At 41.7% G+C, this 18564-nt stretch overlaps 1 protein-coding gene across 2 annotated transcripts in view; it reads left to right on the forward strand.

Annotated features, from left to right (window-relative positions):
• The first annotated feature begins 211 nt into the window (after window positions 1-211).
• The window catches only part of ACVR1 (activin A receptor type 1), a 318170-nt gene continuing 299817 nt past the window's right edge, over window positions 212-18564 (forward strand). The window contains exon 1 of one of the 2 annotated variants that reach the window (XM_085645512.1): window positions 212-355. The gene's annotated coding sequence lies outside the window, so the exon portion shown is untranslated. The remainder of the gene's footprint in view (window positions 356-18564) is intronic. The other variant, XM_085645514.1, reaches the window with a different exon arrangement.

The raw sequence follows: 18564 nt of genomic DNA on the forward strand, positions 1-18564 counted from the left end.
GCACAAATAAAACTCATCAAATTCCACCAACAGCAGCGGCTCACATGAGGCTGGGCGATTTCTTCCGGAGCAGATGGGGCTGTCCTTTCCGGTGCCGCAGCAGAGGAGGTTCCTGTGAAAATTGGTGCACCATCTTTTTCGAGGCGTGTCATTTTTTTCTAACCAATCGTAGGATGTCTTTGGTGGTACAGCCGCAAAGAACCTCCTAGTTCCGCCTCTTAGCCTGTCAATCATTTTAAAACCAAACCTTCTGAGTGCCTACCTCCCCTCGCCTTCGCATATTGAAGTTAGTTGTAGTCGGAAGGAAAATATAGAGTCAATCGGATGTTTAAGAGCTTCTGTGGGGAGACTGGAGGTAAGGCCCATGTTCCTGAAAGTCCTGCTTGATCTGGGAGGGCTGGCACGTACAGTACTCAAGAGACCCGAGAGTTAATGTAAATGGAGGATTTGATACTATAGGAGCGCCCACAGTAAGCACAGATAACGTGAAAAGTGTAGGTAGGGTCAATGTTCATAATTAAATGCTCATTTGCTTTTAGTTCTCGCCCTTGCTTCCGTGCATCGCATTCATTTGGTTAAGTACCACTGACAAAACAAACTATATATTTTCATTTTTATTGTTTATCAACAAACCTCAGTCTGCCCGAGAACGTTAAAACTAGGATGTGTAGCATTTCTTTCTGTTGGCCGCTGTGCATCATTTGTTATTGCTTTTGTTGGCGGATGGCAAAGTGGGCACTGCAGTGTTCGGGGCGCGCACTGTTTATAGTGTTGTAAGCCGTGATTGTAAAGATTCCCAGACCTGTAAAAACCTGCCATCCCTGATGGATTTTTTTCCTGCAGCTATATTTGTATTGCACCGACACAGGACTCTGAAGTGTGATAGTAATTATATCGGAAATGTCAGCATTCTTTGTAGATTCGTTTTAGCGTGTATTCGAAAATGAGGGGTAGCATCGTGATCCTCGCAGAGAGCGCTAGAGTCCCTGAACACATCACATACTTTTGGGGCTAACTGATGTTTTGGCTGAATCCTTTCCCAGGCAGGATTCCTGGCTTGCACACATTGCAGGCAGCACCCGCCCTCTCCCTTGTTACAGTTTCCTTCACTTCAAAGCCTGGAATGTAAGATCTGATCTTCTCAAACCCACAAGGCAGACGTGGTTGCAGATGTTGTCCATTACGGTGCCTGCGTTCAGAACCGTGCTTTTCTCCCCATGTGAAGACACAATTTTAAGAGCTATTAACATCTCGGATTTTTTTTACTGGAAACTTTTAAGGCTGCTCAGCAAAAAAGCTTAATTTATTGGGATTGATGCGCTTTACACATGCGTAAATGTCCCACTGATCACTGGTGTTTGCCACCCTTTGTTATGCAAAGTTGCCTGTGAACTCGATTTATGCTTTCAGGTTAAGTCCAGTCCCTCCTGCTGAGTGATACACATCACAATGGAGCACAGTCTGAGACTCCCGGGCTCCTTAATTTCTTTCGACACATTGGTGGGACAGGGCAGTACATGTTAGCTATTTTCAAAGGACACTTAGTTTCCGATTCGTTAGGCCATCGATTTCACTTTTGGGAATGTCTTTTGAACTGTTGACTTTAAATGGTGCACGTACAGTGTATGTTACAGCACACTAAACCCGCAATTTAAAACTTAACCCCAATAATCAGTGCGTTTCCGAAAATAAAGTTAATTCTGGTAGTTCAATCTCTTGATTTTATATTGCATTTGTAATTGCTTTATATAGCTCTTACTACCCCTGACGAGGTGTCGAAATTGGTAAGAGATAAACCGTGCCTTCACATTTTAAAACATTTTGGGAAGTTTCCCAAATGGCCCAACACACTGCATGCTCTTTGCTAAATACTTGTTCAAAATCATCTTAAATAACACATACCATACAAATACATAATTTGACGTCAGATATACACTGCCGTGATGCCACAATCTACCCGTTTTCTGTCATATGTATAGTCTCCACCATGATTGTTGTTCACTCATAGTTTAATGTTCTTCTGTCACGGTCTTGCTACATTTCTGTTTCCAAATGCACGTGACTCACAAATTTATCAAAGGGTTCAACCTTTAGGTCCAAAGATGACACAAACTGTTTAGATGATTTTCTTTGGTGTAGAAGAAGAGATAGATGGTTTACAAGGGACGATTAGGACTTTTAACAGGAGATACATTTTCGTAGAGTGGTGACGTTTTGGGTGGCCCAAAAAATGGCTTAGATGTCAGAAAGAAGCCTTGTTCGTGTTTATTAGTAGCATAACTATATTTTTAACAAAGTATCAAAAAGAAAGTGTTTTAATAATAGAGATTTTTTTTATCTGACACAAAATATATACCAAAGTTGTTGCTGTTTCTCACCACCGTAATTAATGGCCAATTTAATGATCCTAAATGTATTGGCATCAGAAGAGTAAAAGATTGAGTTGGCCTGTAATAATTTGAAAACTTTTGCCCAGGGCTCGACAGCTTATCTTTTTATCCTATGAGCCCTAAAATTCATAAGTGCTATATACCTTGTTTTCCCAAAATTTGATGACTGGCAAAAAGTGGGTGGCAGGCCACACCACTCCTATTGGCATTGCCATTATTTGTTTCATGCTGCAGAACATGTGGGTGTGTCTCTGCAGTTCTCAGAGGCACAGTTCATGAATGCGAATGTTCCATTGTGGATATATTTTCAAAGCAGATGCTTCTGGATGGCTTTTGAAGATGGTAGATAAAGGGGTGTTGGGTTGTTTAGGTTGCTCAATGGTGTGATTTTTAGTTGACTGTGACTAGATGTGCAGATGGAGCAACGTTTAATTGAATGGATGAACCTTACATAGGCTCATTAATGGCAGACTGATTTTTGTGGTCTTGATGTTAGTCGAAAGGGAGTTCCATAGGTAAGACGTGGCCAGTGTGCAGGATTACTCGCCAGAATGGGCTTGTTTTGCGCAAGGATAAGCTATCATCACAGGAATATTATCTCTGGTGGTAAGATCTTTGTACAGAAAGTTACATAATCTATAAAAGAGTTGATAAGTGACCCCTGTAAAAAAATTATGAGTTTGACATGATGATGTAATTCTGAAATATTTAGTGTAACTTTAATAAAATTACTGCAGAATGTATATGGCTACTGCCCATATATTCGTTGTGAAATACAATTTTAATGGAACTGGCCCATCTATTGTCTGGTTGATTTTCATTTCATCAGTCTGCTTTTCCTTCAACATGTCGAACCCATCCATGACCCGGCCATTCCAATTATGACTCCATGCTCTTGAATTGTTTAGTTACTTGGCTACTAAGCCTTTCCCGCCCTGGTGTTAACCTGTTTTTGGATGTTTGGGGCAGGTTGCGCTTAAACCTTCATAACTTTTTTTACACAAAAAGGTATCCACTTAAAATTGGCTTTCTTTTTTTTTTTCTCAACATCCTGGGGATTCTAAAAGTAACCAAGGTTTGTAAATTTCACTGGAGGGAACCGAAAAAAAGAGTCCAAATATAGCTAAATTGTGTTTTTGTGGGGAAAATGGGGAAATAGGTGCTTCTGGGACACAATCTTTTTTTCTAAAAATGACATCAACGCAAGTTGTGCTGTGCTAGAATCGCAGCTTTCAGAAACAAGTAGTTGTATCATAAACACATTTTGTACCACAGTTTTTGCATTTTTCTTAGAAGCAGTCCGTTTTTTTTCTTTATTTTAGTGGGTTTACCTTACTTTCAGTTTGTGCTGGAAACAGATGAGAAACCCATGGTTGAGCCTGTAAAGTTATGTATTTATGAAAAGGAGACCACATTCTGAATTCAACAAGTAATCATTAGTGTAGATTCCTCAAGGTATTCCCAAATAATGTATTTGTTGAAATAAAAAAAAAACATTGAAAATTATTTGGAAAAGAAAAACCAGCGGTGACAACGTTTCATCTGTCATTCTTTTTTCTTGATGGCAGATTTACAAAAGCATTCTACAGGTACGTCTGATAGACCTGTCTGGTAGGGTCTGGTGGATCAGTGGACTAATGCGTCCACTGCAGGGGCCTGGGTCACAGGTTCAAATCACAGCGGGTCCAATCAGCCTTTCATCCTTCTGAGGTCGATAAAATGAGTACCATTGAGTTGGGTAACAATAAACATCTGTTACTCAGCGCCAACATACCCTTAGGTGAACATGCGCGTTACAAATACATGTCATGTTATGTCGCAAGGAAATTTAAGGGTTGTAGGTTCTTAAAAAAAAAAAAAAAATCAATACACAAGGCTAACAACTGAACTACAGTTTATAATTTTTCATTGTCTACAAATCATGCATATGGTAAAATTTAATGAAGGAAACATGGATATGAAGCAAACCCATGAAATGTACATAAGATACTCAGTTTAGGAATAGCAGTTATTTATGCACCTCGTAATTTGGCCTTACCCGTACTATCCTGATTCAGATTCCATTTTGCTACATGCCTTTTTTCGTTTGCACTTGCTTACATTTGGAAGCCAAAAATGCAAAGGAATTCAATTGGTAATAATTGTTCTACTTTTCTGCGTTCCCATATGTCTCCTGATTAAAAACTGTACCCCAATTGTGTGGCTGGGCCTAGCACCTGCAATACGGTACCACAGTTGTGTGGCTGGGCCTAGCACCTGCAATACAAAAAAATCCTAAAAGAGACCTGAAGACATCACATTTCACCCTACAATATCACCCAGAAAAACTTCCCAAACACAGACTTTTTTGAAAACTAGACACACTGAAAAGTACATGGTGGTGTGACTTGTGTGGATCCCGCAACGTTTTATTTTTTTCTCCCCTTTCCCCCCAGAATTTCCTGCAAACCTTAAACTTTGCCTAAAGACTCCCAGTTTACTTATATTTTTTTGTTAGAGATGCTCTGGGAACTGTATGGATACAGATATTTCCTACCACTCCACATTCCCACACGTCTACCAATAAAAGAGCTACCCTACTTGTTTGGGTGGAATGTCAAGAAAGATCCCAAAATGCAACACTAACAGTTTAACATTTTTCAACTCCACTCTGACCTTCTCCATTCTGACCTTCTCCTCCTCATTCAGAAGCTGCTGCAAAATTTGGTGGAAAAACACACGTTTTCCTAATATCTCTTCAAGAGAAATTCAGGGATCAACACACTTTCTACCACCTAGCATTCCCACATGTCTCCGGATTAAAATACCCCACTTGTGAGGGTGGGCCCAGCATCCCAAAACACAGTGCTTGAATGTCAACATTTCCTAAATATTTAAAAAAAGAAAAGAAAAAATAAACCTCTGATTTTGCATTGAGGGTACCTTGCGTGGATTTCATGTTTTCTTACCCACAATGCCCTACGAACCACACACTTTCCCTAAGATCACAGGCTTCCCTCACATTTATGTGGATTCTTGCAGATTCCAGAAGTTCCCATTATAGAAATGAGAGGAAAATGCATAAGTTTAAGAAAAGTTTGAGGTTTTTATGTCAATGTGAGTAAGAGATCGCAATGGAATCCACTCCTCTTTGCACCTTTTTGCAGGGTGTGGTACTGCATTCTGGGCCCAGTGCTTGAGTAGCATGGTAACATACGCTGTATCTGCATGCCAGTGATTTTACCTACAATTAGAATTCTATTCAAGTGTGTGCTGTGTTTGCTTGTGAGAAGGCAGGTGAACCAGGCAGGTAGGGGAGGCTGACGCTTTTCAGGTGTGTATTTTTTACCGTATTCCCCAGCTTTGAGGTCAGCCGCTCTAGCCGTAAGGCTACATGCACTCAACTTGTTCGGAAACTCTGATGTATGAGTTTCATGTATGTATTTTCTTACCAACAAGTGCTTTGAAGAGTCTGTCAATTATCAGCAGCACTGTAAGAAAATCAGATAGTAAAAACTGAATTCTTACATGATTCTGGGAACGTGCATTTGTAGTTTAAAAGTTGCGCTTCACGTTTTGGGTGAGTAACAGTTGGGCATTGGACAAAGCCACCATTTAGTGCAATGAGCATCTGGCACGGAGTTGGGTGGTGCTGGGTTGGGGGGGGCATTGTGTTAGAAAAGCTTCTGCTGCAGCTGAGTTCCTTGTGTGCTTCAGCAGGATTCAGACAACAATAAATATGAGATAACACTAGTGATTAAAAGTTATGTTCCTGCTGGAGAGAGATCAGGATTTTGTCTAGTGGCAGTTTTGATTGCCTTCTGCAAAGAACATCTACCATGCAGATCCCAGAACTGTATTTATGTGGATAGCTAAGTGGGTTTCTGTTTTTGTCACAGAGATCCTTTTGTTACTTGCTGTTCATAAATACCAATCCTAAGTAATATACCGCAGTGACCTATGAACTGTCATTAAAGAGCTGCATGCAAACTGCATGGTAGAAGTTAGAATGTAAGGGCAATGTTGGATGGTTGTAGTGAGGAAATCTGTAGAGAAGGTCATGGGGGGGGGCACCAAAAAATATTGTTGCGCCTGGTGTAAACAGTGCTAAAGTGGCATCAAAAAAGGTTGCACAAACAAGAGACAATTAAAAAAAATAATCCCTTTTAAAGTCTTCGTTTTTTCATTTAACATTTTTGTCCTTTTGCGATGCAGTGTCCTGGGTCTAGGATAAAACTTAAAACACTGAAATCCATTTTTCAGGTAAATGTGGTTTGTTTCCCGTTATAAGTGTCCTATCTTTCCTTTTCAACAGATGCTAGCAAACGTTAGTTATATGATACTGCAGTTTGCAAATACATAGTAGACACTTTAAATTCTATGCTAACTTGTGTGGGACTTAAGACTATATTATTGCTACCAAGAATGTCCTTGCTTTACTAAATAACTTAACGCTAATGTCCCTAAGCTTGTCCTATATTCCTGTTCAGTGACCTTAGACATTTGCTATTCTTTTCAGTTGGGTCCGCCATGTTGCTAGCTGGAAAATCTTTTTCACCCCGCCCAAACATTTTTGACTGAGCTACGTCCCTGTCTAACTCTTTCCAGTATGTGGATGCCAGTTGGGAGGCTTCTGAGTATGCCTAGTGGTCCATATTTGTCATAGAGTGAGCATGTCTACATTTAAGCCTAAGATAAACCTGGTGGGGCAGAGTGGCCTCCGTTGCCTAAAGAATACTTCAGAACTTACTAGGGCTTTAGGATTTGGGGCATGAGGTACTTGGTGACAATGTGACTTATGTCCTGTCCTCCGTTATGTGCAATGCTTTGACTGTAATACTCTTGTCATAAAGCGGACCCGAACATCCCTTACGTTTTGATGGGTGATGAACATGGCAAGCAGAATTCAAACAAGGCAAATGTGTTCCCATTTTCTAAAGTTTGTAAAGGCTTAGTGCCTAAATATACTTTGACAAAACTTCCTTTATCAGAGTTTATGAAAAGTTCTCCTTAGTTTGAGTCAAAACATTGTGGTGTCATAGGGCCACTAGGGACATTAGTCATTGGTCTCTCGTCTGATTCCTTTTTTGGCACAGACTTGACATCTCTGGCAAGTTTGGTGTTTCTTCTCTCTTGGAGGAAGAAGTTCAGGATAATATCCCAACCAACCTTGAAATACACTCCAACTCTGTTGGAACAGCTGCAGCTCCAACTAAATTAGCTTTGCAGATGATCCAGGAGCTGAATGACATAAATAACATGTATATTTTATGTTACCATTTGCACAAGATGCTCAGCCATCATCTTTTACCAAATACAGTTTTTGTGTATAGTATTGTAGGGCTGAAGCATCTGGTTATGCTTGTGAACCCCACCCATGTATCTGTTGTAGTGCAGGATACAATTAGGCTACTGCACTTCAGCCATCTGATCATGCACTAAGGCTAAGGATGTTGTCTTGTCATGTTTGGTGGAATCTAGAAATTTGAGGACTAGCAGTTCTCATCACATAAAGCAATGCACTGCCCTTTTGCAAGCTTCCTATTAATCCTCTCCACTGGAAACCCTATTGTGTTGCCTCTAATTGTACCACAAGCAGTTGTGGCCACAGGAAAAAAAAAACTTCATGAGTGGAATTTCAATGTAGAAATTGAAATATATAAATATAATATATATATATATTACCTACTGGCGGTCGCCAGTAGGTAGTTATAGTTAGGACCCTGTTTCCATAGGAAATCCGCAACATTCTATTTGGAATAACTTTGGCGCCGGTCGACGAATCCTCGCGAAATTTTCAAAACTAATGGGGCGCTACGCTCCGCTCCTACCCTGAAAGTCTCGGGGGGGATTCGTCAAGCGGGGGCTGAGAAAAAAGGGGGGTCCCAAAACGCGTTTTCCCCATGCATTTTTCCATAGGACCTTTAGACACAGCTACAGCCCGAACGGCTGAACAGAATTACTTGAAATTTGGCAGAGAGGTAGTCCTCAGGTCAAGGATGTGCCTTTTGTAGGTCTGGTGTAAATCTGTTCAGTAGGTCCTGAGAAAATAGCATTTAAATCAATATATATATCTGTAAGCGCGCTCCGTGCGCTTACCGTAAGCTTACCGTACGCGAGCTCAATTCTGATTGGTGGTTACAGGACCGTAAACATTCGAATCGGTCGAAATCAGGAAGTGTCGGCCGCCATTTTCTGTCTCTCGCACTGAGAAACTAAGGTGGATAACGTGAAAAGGGGGCAACGAAGAGAGTTGCAGACCCCCTAGCGTTCGTCAGGGGGTTCACGAAGGACCAAAAAGTATGAAAAATTCATTTAATAATTTTAAAAAAAAATCGCGGAGTGCGCGTACGGTAAGCTTACCTTACGCGTACGGTGAAAAAAAATAAAAAGAAAAAAAAGAAGTAACAATCACATTTATTAAATAAATTAAAGGACCCACAAGGGAGAAAAAAACAAATATTAATGTGTAAAAAAAGGCGAGGCGCGCACGGCATGGACTGCGCAACGTGTGTGCTCGGCGCGCGAAGCGCACCGTGCGCGCAGGGTGTGCGCACAGTGAAAAACCAGAAAAAAAAATAAATACATAACTTAGCATTTAAAAAACCATACAAATTCACTGAAAAAACCATAGGTTTCACACACGTTATAGTTAGGAATTAGCATTTAAAAAACCTTGCAAATTCACTTAAAAAACCATAGGTTTCACACATGTTATAGTTAGCTGTACATTTCACTCGTAAAAAACCAATGAAATTCCACGTTATAGTTAGATCAGGTAACTATAACTTGCGCGACCGCAATCCACAATGTGTAATTTCAGATGTCATCATTGATGTCATGAGTGATGTCACTGACCATGTCATGAGTGATGTAATATGTGACGTCATCAGCAGTTTATTGTGGGCGCGCAAGTTATAGTTACCTGATCTAACTATAACGTGGAATTTCATTGGTTTTTTACGAGTGAAATGTACAGCTAACTATAACATGTGTGAAACCTATGGTTTTTTAAGTGAATTTGCAAGGTTTTTTAAATGCTAATTCCTAACTATAACGTGTGTGAAACCTATGGTTTTTTCAGTGAATATATATATATATATAATCTCTGCTTATTCAGTAGGGACTCACAAGATCCCAGACAATTTTTCTGGCCGGGCAGCTGACTTCGGAGCACGGGGCTCATGGTTTGATACCCAGCGCCGGTGGCACTTCAGCTCTGCACTATGTGACTCTGGGCAATAGCTCACTTAATCTTCTTGACGGCCCCCCATCGCCTTGAAACCTTAAGGGGTGATAAGTTTGTGCTTTACAAATATGTATTTATGGGTAGATAATGTTTCAATCTGGTGCTGAAATGCTGGAGTACTTCTTGTCTATATACGTAGGCTGTAGAGCTTTTACAAAGTAGGTACAATTTCATACCAAGCACGCTTTTATATACTGCTTGAACAGCAGCCTTCCTTTGTAGAACACCAAAGACTCATCCAAAGTTATGTTTATTTCGCTCTGCAAATGTTTGCAACAGGCTGCAAAGTGGTCCAGCACAAGATGGGGTTGTCACTGGTCTATAGCATGCGCTGCATAAGAAAAATCTATCTCCTCCTTAGGGTAGCAGAGCAAAATGGTGTTCACCATGCTAGGGCCTCAAGAACAGTAAGAGGACGCTATTGACTTGTAAATAATGCCCATCGGGGGGGGGGTAAGACACAAAAACGTACTTAATTTTTCAAAATTGATTGGGGCTGAAGGACTGTCTTGCTGAGAAAATCAACCTCTATGAAGAGATTTTGAATAAATCAATTGGAGTGAAATTGTCTTTGTCCACAGAACAGGCCGCTTCAATAAAAGGACACAGGTTGGACTTCATCTGGAACTGTGAAACTTCTAATTCCTGCTCACCAGTCAAAGACCTTTACTTGCGTGGAGAAATGGTGCACTACTGGTTGGGGGATGAAGTCCTCTTTACTCCAGAGGGACCTTGGGGACCAAGAAGCCCTCCTGGTACCTCCTGTAAGTCCAAGGTATTGGAATTCCTGAGAGCTGGTCATGTTATTGTCCAAGAAGTTAAAGTACGTAAAATCTGAACCCAGGGGTATCGGATTTTATCAATTGCAATAAATCTAGAGTACCCATCCAGGGTGCTGGTAATCAGGTCCTAAATGAGTTAAGGGGTCAAATGTAGATAAACTATTGATTATGGGGTTTTCAAAGGTAAATCTAAAAATACTCAAAACATATACTTACTAAATAGAAAAAAAATTAAGCCAACACAAACATCCATTAAGCAAAATGGTAGAACAATTGACTCCTGCCAAGAATAGGTAAAAGCAGGGATCATTTTACTTAAATTACTGCCACACTCTATGCTGCAGTAATTGAGGTAGGTCAATTACAGTAGATCCAGAACTGTGCAGGATTTCTCTTGTGGCCCCAGCCGTAGTGCTTAGATTAACTTCTGAGCTGCAGGTTGAGTAGTGGTGTTGGTTGGGTGTTCAGTTCTCCTTCCTTACATTTTGTTTTTTTTGTTTAATCAGCTCAAATGTAGCAAGTTAGTGCTGAAGCCACAAATTAACAATGGGATTTTTTAAAATAAAATCTTCAGTAAGCATTTTGAGCAGCATCGAAGCCAATGGACAAGCAGGGAAGACAGGATTATGTTTCAGCAACTACATGGGTGGGTTAGTGCATCATGCTCTTAAGCAATTGTAGATTTGTTAACCAAACCCATCTTGCTTGCTCTTATCCATTTTAAAGACTTCTTCAAAAGACTAGGTGAATTTCAAACAGTTTTTCAATCGATCGTCACTGCATTCAAACAATTAATGTGTTCACCCACAATGTTAGAGGAATAAGAGGGGTGGGAAGTGAATAATCAAACTTTTTTTTTCCTTTTAAAAACCCTGAATGCTTACATGTTCTTTGTGTGCTTTCTGAGTCTTTTGAACCTTTCATTAATTTGAAATCAACACTTTAGCCAACAGAAACACGATAAACCTAGAACAGGCCCACCTCAATTCGCAGCCTTGGCCCTACTTTAACTTGCACAACCTACAGGATTTCAGAGGTGGCCGCCTGGGAGGCACAGCTTCCCCTGCTCAGGCTTTAGTACTTGGCTGTACAAAAGCAGAAAGGGATTCCCTGATAAGCCATTCCATGTTGCAACTGAACACGCACCTCAGACAAAGGGGACGTCCATCACTACTAATCTTGGCCCTAACCTGCCATGGCCTGGAAAGATCCACTTGATAAATGTCCCAAAGCTTTCCCGTTCCTCCAGTTATGAAGGCGAGGAGTCCCTGATCAACAAGGCAGTTCACTGGACCCACCACGTAAGAGGGTGTAGATCTGATATCAGAGAAGAAATCACTTATGCAAGGAGATACCCAGGCCAAGCACCATGCTTTGATTTTTAGCGAGTTAATATTAGCTGATGGAAAGATTGCTGATGGCCTAGTGGCCTTGGACAATAGAATATGCCTTCCAAGAGGCTCCACTATTCAGTTTAAATACCCCCGGCCAGACAATTTAGAGATGAATTTACGTCCAGGTCCCATTCCACCAAACTCCCTGAACCTTCAGAGGGGGAACTATGATTGATGCTTATAATGTACACGCTAAAGCAGGGATCTTCAAACTACCCCCTGTCCCATGCGGCCTCAAGTGATCCCAGTAGGGGCACCAGGCTCTGGCCAAAAGAAGCATTATACTGAAAACTGCTTTTTTTTTTAAGCAGAAAAAAAAGAGCAGCAGTAAGCCACTCTGTAATGGGTAATCACTAACCTCTTTTGTTATTTATATCCTAGCCAGGAATAGGTGTCGGAAGGGACTCCAAAAATTCTTGAAAAGCAGTGCCCCCATTTCTAATAATCACACGGTGGATACTTGTACACATTAGTAAATCCTGCCTTATCAGAATAGCTTCATTTCATTTTTAAAACTGTAACAGAACTCATGATGATGAGTGATTTAGTAAACCAAATGAGTTCCTCTGCCTTTTAGGTGTGTTCTCTAAAGATATAAGATATATATATATATATATATATATTTGCTACTTTGAGCTAAGCTGTAGGAGAGGATGGTAGGCCTGCCAATTGTGATTTCTGTGCTGTGTGCACTGTTATGAAAGCTTCCACACATTTTCAAGAGCCTCCCCTCACACATTTGTACCTACAGTGAAAAGTGCACGGACCGTATCAACCGTTTTTAGGTCTCGGCTAGCGTTGCTGCGCACATGCGCAGCTCACTCCGAGATTTATTGCAGATGAGGACTTTGAGAAAAGGGCTTGAATCCCCGCCCCTTATTTCCATTGGCTTGCGTCACTGTTTATGTTAAACGGTGGGCTGCCTTTGGAAATAAGGTTTCTGGGGTGCCTCCTTTTCGCTTTTCTGTCCGGTCCATCCGGACTGGTTCGCCTGCATTACGGCTGTCGTGACAAAGTTTCTTATCGGAAGCATTGTCACACTGCCTTGCATGCGCCAGTCCGGCTCTCTGATTGGGCGCTGTGAGAATGCTCTTCATATGGTTACGGGCTTGTTTTAGTAGGATTTCCGCATCTATGGGCATCCTTCCAAGGTGTGCATGGCTTGCGTAGCTGCTTTTTCTTACTTTGTTTTTCTTAACATCTTAACCTTTATATAGCGCAAACTTGACCTGAAGCTTTCGGAGCACTTCACATAAGCACCATATTCCTGCACGGTCATTATCAGTCGCCCTCATACACCCGCCTGGCTCCAATAGACATACACAGAGAAGCCCATTAGGGGTTATAGCCACAACACAGACACCTGGGCGCCGTGGCGGGTGTATGCACGCGCCACAAACTGAATTCGACCCAAGTGTGCACACTCCGGCACGTACAGCGAATGCACGGACACGCCCAAGCCACCCGGGACATCAGGAGGCACAATCTGACTGAAGCAGAATACCACCGGTCAATCCATTCAGCTCATCCTTTCTGGTACCTTACACGTAAACTCTTACCTAGCCTCCAGTGCCACCCTTGCCTGCTGAGCTACAGCAGGAATCCACTTATATACACCGTGGCATGGTAACACAGTCAAAATGCGCGCATGGTCTTTTATAAAGTGATCTACTCATAAAATAACAGTTACGGAATTGTGCAGATATCGGTGTGGACTGAAATATACCGACGCACACCTCGGCATATAGCGCCTTGACAGGGCATCAAACGATCACTGAGTCAGCGCCATGATGGTGGTGACTACCAAGGCATAGTCTTCACACTGCCCGGACAAAACCTCCCCACTTCCCTGGTACTCTGGACAATCCTAACTCTGTCCAGTCACATCCCGTGTCATTGCCCTGTCTATCCATGAACTGCGCTCGTCCGGAATGGCCTGCTGCCTGCCGTTTCCGTGTCCCGGCACTGCCCCCTTTCTCCGGCAGTGATTTCCTTCTGCCTCTGCAGTCTGCCTTTCCCTCCACCCGGCCCAACAGGTCGTTCATTTTCCATCTACTTGGAAATATCTGTGCCGTCCTGGCACACGAACAGTTCCCGCCGCCCCAGCAAAGTTTACACAATGCCCCAAATGTGCACGGCCCTTTCCCAGTCCACTGTCCCAGCACAGTTCCCACTGTCCCACCGCCAGCCAGCGCCCCTCCCCCTTTAGTGTCCTTATCCCCTGGCTGGACCCAGTCCGATCAGTTCCTCCGAGTCCCTGCACCCTTGTCACCACTCTATGGGGATCCTCAGCCCCTCCCCGCCTCCTGGATGCAAAAAGAAAGCAGCAGCTCCCCAAGCTGCGGGGGGAGCTCCAAAAAGGAAGAAAACAACAGGGAGAGCCAGGACAGCGAGCAGGAACTCTCCATGGAGACGGTACATGTGAGTAGCATCTCTGGGGGCATATTATGCTTATAAACGTGCTGTTAACATTAATAATGTTAATAATGCTAGCATTCGTACTATCATAATGAAAACATTATTGTCATATCATATTACTGACAGAATTTTTATTTTCTTTGTTGATATTAAAAATATCAGGTCAAGTTTGCGCTATATAAAACTCCGGTAAAAAATAATAGTATTGTTGCGTAGTATATTGTAGTAATAATAATTCATACAGACATTCAATGACTACAGTGACCACAAAAATTACCCACTCGGAGCGGCCTACACTGACTGCCACTTCATGGTGTCTGCTCTTAGCCCTGCTGAGTCCTGTCCAGAGCCCTTATGGGCAGCACCCCTCCACTCACCAGGCTAAAAATAACAACATGGCCTCAGGTCAGTTCATCGCGAGGAGTCAGAAATCACCAAATGACCGATAACCCACAGATACACTAAAAACGCTAATAAAACAAGCATTTTCCATATTCCATATATATCCAGGTAATGGAATGCCGGCCTTCCCAAGTGCGAGGGAGGGGTTGTATCTGGGTCAATTGTTTTTTATGTGTAACTAACCTACAGGGGCTGCCCTCAGTGCTCAGAGTACTTTTTAAATTTAAGAGGAGAATATCATCCTTTCTCACGAGTCTGATGATGATGGCTGCTTGGGGTTAGATACCATTTACTGAACGGCTCCTCTTTTTTTTTTTTTTTTTTTTAAAAAAACACTACTGCTGCATTTTTGGCTTTATTTACAAACCGAAACATACTTGCTTTATTATTATTAATATTGCAGGTTGAAGCCAAGGCCAATGGGTTTCCATCGGGTGACGCTTCTTGAAGCTTGTCTCATGTCGGTGGCATTAGGCTGGAAACAGACCCCCCGCCTCCCTCGTGCAGTGACTGCACGTTGGCATTTCCTACCTCTTTCACTGCACTGTTTCTTTACAATGTGACCTGCACCACACTGTGTTCATACCGCAGTGACCGCGCAAGGGAGCTAGCCTTTAATGCAATGACATCACACTGGGTGCTAGTCTTTCCCCGGCAATATTCCACCGGGAGCTTGCTTTTACTGCAACAGAAGCACACTGCCAGCTGCGCTCACTCAAGGCCCATCACACTGGGAGCTAGCCCCTGCTACAGTCACTGCGCACAGGATGTGGTCCCTGCAGTAAGGGACATCACACCAAGAGCTGCACTTACACTAGTCCATCACACTTAGAGCCTCTGCTGTAGTCTCCGGACAGTGACAGCGGTCTTTGCTTTAGTGATGCTAAGGGGTAAAAATGCAATAGGTCTCGCCTGTTAATTAAGTTAAAGCCATTTGCTTTGCTATACTATACCATTAGCAAAGCAAATGGCTTTAACTTAATCAAAGGCGGAACCTATTGCATTTTCAATGCTAGTTATTTCTCTAACCTGGAGAATATCTGTTCCAATAAATCTTAAGAGTGTAGGCGTGCTCTATAAATAACTGTAGCAAAATAACACAGCACTTTAACTCTTTGAACCTTTCGACTACAGCAACTCTCTTCAAGACCGACCTCTCTCCTTGTTCCCTTGCTCCTTATCAGACCCCTCCCTTGTGCTGTAACTATGCACAATAATCTGTATTTCAGGGGGACCTTTACTGCTTTGTCTTTTAGATCACGGAAGAAGAACAGAGGGTGGGCTTGTACCTAAAGTCAACTACCTATAGCATCCACAAGCTTGTCGGCGGACACTACATGTATTTAATTAATACTTCATAGTTACATTTTTTTTTAACGTTGCACCTTTAGGCATGTTTCATAACAAGCATGAGAGTGTTGTCTAATGAAGTGGCTAATTTTCTTCCAGATGAGGGTGTTAGAAAAAAGCGGAGCTCTGACTTTCCCTTTCGTGGTTATACATGGGAAACGTTTTAAAATCCGATAGTTTTAGAAAAGCCTTCTTATTCTGTGCAGACGTTCGCTTCTTCTGTTTCTTCGTACAGTATTACATTTGGAGCAGTGAAACTCATGCAGTCGATTATGCTTCATAGCTAAAAAAAAAATAATATTAATAAATATATATATATTTTGACTTAAACATATTTCTACAGTTGACCTAATTTTTGGGGTTCTTCCATAATAAACGATGGTTTTACTACTGATGAATAACCGCGCCTTGAGTTTTTTTAGGTTGTGCTCTTTATGACACATTCAGTGTCCAGTGCCGGTATAAAGATGATATCACATCCACAAAAGTGCATTTGTGTCGTAATTTCGAAATATAGACTAGCAAAGGTGCCTGTGGTCTTTCTCGAATTGTGGCAGAGCTGTAGCTACTTTTGCTTTAAGGCAGTGCAGTAATTCGACTGTGCCATTTTCACTTCTTTACCCATGGTCCCTTCTTTCGGAAACTTGGTAGATGGTGTTGGCTGAGCCTGTTTGCATCCTCCTTTTGGCCACTTCTACAAGAGGAACAGTTTTCCCCACTCTTGCCTAATTTCCTCAAGTCTTCCATGAAAGTGCCACTTTGTGCAATTCGATACTAGGAACTATTTTACCCAGAAAGTTATTACAGCATGCGTTTGCCAGGAAATGCGGAGAAAAACCCTTTGGCTATTAAAACATGAAGGGCTTAATTCAAAAAGTTTCTTTCTGTAGTGAGTTAGTGTGTCTTGTTCCTGACAATGTCCAACTCACAGGATAAAAACCTTTATGAATTATTGTCGGAGATATACCATGAGAAACAAACCCAAACCCTTTACAAGCTCCCTTTTTATATAAAGCCTCCTAAAGAAAAAATGTTTCAAAGGAATGTAATGGCTTTAAATGTCTACCAAAAAGTATGTTTCCTTGGTACGACTAATCAACCTGTAGTTTCCAGCAGCTCCTTCTCCTTGTGAGAGTGTCTTCAATTGTTTATATGTATGTAGAATATTTACGCAAAGTATTACTGTTACGAAAACCAATATGTGTCCAACCTCTTTCACTGCTCTCCCACCCCTTCTATAATAATGTCCTCTCTGAAATTCACAGTAAATTTGTTACTCGTGTCTCTCCAGCACAATCAAATTTATGTATCAATAGAAGCAGCTCTTATAAATATCATTTTTAGCCATGCCGTCTAAAAACCCTTAAGATTTAGAAATTGGAGATTACCTTCATCGTGCTGCAGCATTAACCCCTCACTAAAGGAATGTAGAGTTCATGTGACATTAAACGTGCAATAATTACACCACTATTAAAATCTGCACTTGATCAGGTGTACAGGACATTCGCTGTCCTATAGCCTATCATGTTTACCTGCTTGAGAGATTAGTCCCATAGCATAGTTATTTGTTAAGGCCACCACCTCCTACACCAATTCAAAGTAGGCTTCCCCTGGGAAGAGGAATACAGTCCATCCTTCTTCTGTGCCCTAGATATTAGTTGATGGTAGCATTCTGTGTGCCACAGATTTTCTGACCTCTACTTCTGTAACTGTTAGACATATCTTATTGAGTAACATATGGCAGGTCAGTAGCACTGTAAAACGCAGGCGAAATGTTCATCCTAGATCATATTTTTAAACCTATACATTAGTTAAAATTAGATCACACGTCCTGGGAACTTAAAAACATTTTAGAAGTTCATTAGTGCTTGATTACTATGGCACATGCTAGTAGTGGTCCTCCTGGTGCAGAGCAGTGCGACAGGCAGAATCAGATGGTCTTGCGGCAGACTTACATTGTGCAGTACAATGCCATGTATCTATCACCTACTTTCTCTGTAATTGTCCTCCAAGCCAGTAGTGAGACTCGTGGGTGTCAAGTGGCTGAGGGGTGACTGGAGGACTACAGCAGTCCAAGGTGGTGGAGGAAGGAAGACAATAGGCCAGCAGCCTATGGCCTGAGTTATTATTCATTAGCGAAAATTTGTGGTGTCAGCCTCTAAACTAGTTAATCGGAGCGGAAATCTTGAAAGCTTGAAGTACTGAATGGGACTAGATTTTTTAAACGGGTAGAGCATCTTCTCAGTCCACAGTGGTTAAGTTATATGGTACCCATTGAATAGCACTTAGATGTTGTCTGCCATCTTCGGGTACGTTTGATGATTAAAAAAAAAAAAATCACTTCTACATCTACTCATTGGAATCACCAAACAGTCTAATATTGTGGGTCTGCTACGAAGGATTTTTTAAACCTAAAAGTTAAGCCCGAGCACTGGTCATGATGCACATTGTTGGCAAAGCCCCCTTTTTAGGTTGCCTTAATCCTTTGCTCTATAGCTCCATGAAATGTAATGAGTAATTGGCTTAATTCTGTTTAGAATTAGAGTTGGTCTATGACATGTGAGGGAAAACAGGTTTTTTTTTTCTGTAGAAAAATGCAT

Source organism: Triturus cristatus, chromosome 3_1 (genome assembly GCF_964204655.1).
Source record: "Triturus cristatus chromosome 3_1, aTriCri1.1, whole genome shotgun sequence".
Taxonomy (NCBI): domain Eukaryota; kingdom Metazoa; phylum Chordata; class Amphibia; order Caudata; family Salamandridae; genus Triturus; species Triturus cristatus.